The sequence below is a fragment of the Hyperolius riggenbachi genome, chromosome 10 (genome assembly GCF_040937935.1).
Source record: "Hyperolius riggenbachi isolate aHypRig1 chromosome 10, aHypRig1.pri, whole genome shotgun sequence".
NCBI classification, from domain to species: domain Eukaryota; kingdom Metazoa; phylum Chordata; class Amphibia; order Anura; family Hyperoliidae; genus Hyperolius; species Hyperolius riggenbachi.
In genome coordinates, this window is record NC_090655.1 from 37,061,682 (window position 1) to 37,062,931 (window position 1,250).

The 1,250-nt window shown below is 40.0% G+C and overlaps 1 non-coding gene across 1 annotated transcript; it reads right to left on the reverse strand.

Moving 5' to 3' along the window:
* Positions 1 to 428: 428 nt before the first annotated feature.
* LOC137537352 (U1 spliceosomal RNA) lies at positions 429 to 591 on the reverse strand. The gene has a single exon (XR_011024607.1). It is a non-coding gene; the product is annotated as a U1 spliceosomal RNA (small nuclear RNA).
* Positions 592 to 1,250: the final 659 nt, after the last annotated feature.

Consider the following 1,250-nt stretch of genomic DNA (forward strand, 5'->3'; position numbering starts at 1 on the left):
CTTTAAGTAACGGGCACACTTTAAATCTTTATTTAATAATGTAGTAGCAAGGTATAAGTGTCCACTCTTGAAATGAAATAAAATTCGAAATCACCATACCTAATGAAACCCTTGTAAATGATCACTAAGTAGAGCGAGTAAGTTTGGGAATTCTATGGTTTAAACACTTAGGCCTCTTTCACAGTGGGACGTTGCGTTTGATGCGACGTTAAAGTCTCCCAACATGCCCCTAATGCAGCACATGTAGGTTATGAAATTGGACGTTATTTTGAACTGCGTTATGTGTCTCTTGGTGCGCCGTTTTCGTTGCATACTGATGGAACGAAAACGGCTCATGCGTTACATTTAAAAAAAAAAAAAAACATCACTGAGCATGTGCAACACACATAACGCAGGAGATACATTGCTAAACGCACAACATGCAGCACTTCTTAATAACGCTAAACGTTACACACTAACCACAAATTATGCAGTCGAGTTTCCCGCATTTGGGGAAATCGCAGGGGTCAACCTGCCCGGAGTGCAATGGACGGGCCTCACCCTGGGAGAACCACCTTCGTGATCATGGTATCTCCCCTGCCAGGTAAGTAACGTGTGCACTGTGAATGTCGCACAGACTTCGTATTGCTGTTACTCTTGTGTTACTCTGCGTTAAAGTATTTTATAACGTGCGACTTTAACGTCGCACTGTGAAAGAGCCCTTAAAGCAGTAGGATTAACCATACTATGTCAGGGGAAAAAAACACATATATAAGTAGATAAATACTTGATCTACTTGCGTAACACATGTATTGTACTGTCCACATTTTGAATTCAGTGAATTTTATATAGTAAATGAAGACAATTCTGTTCCTGGTTTGAACCATGTCTTTTGCCCACAGTTTGAGGCTAAATCCTGATGTCATTTCAGCCTTTAACTTTTTTTTCTGTTCTCCTCCAATCGCTGAGTCACCTCAGCCTTGCTTGTAAACACAAGTGAGCAGAGGATTGTGTTTCAGATAGACAGCTAGGCAGGGAAATAAATGGAAGAGGAGTAACATATTATAGATAAAAAGAACTCCCAGCATGCAAGTGTTTGGCACTGACTATTAAAGGACCAGTGCTCCTGAAGTATGTGATAACTCCAAACCATAACAACAGAAAAAGTTATGAAAGTTTTGAATGCAGGATTAGCATCTTTATCACTTAATACACTCAGACCAGTTGCTGTTGAAATTTGATTTTCATGGTGACAATCCCACTTTAAAGGG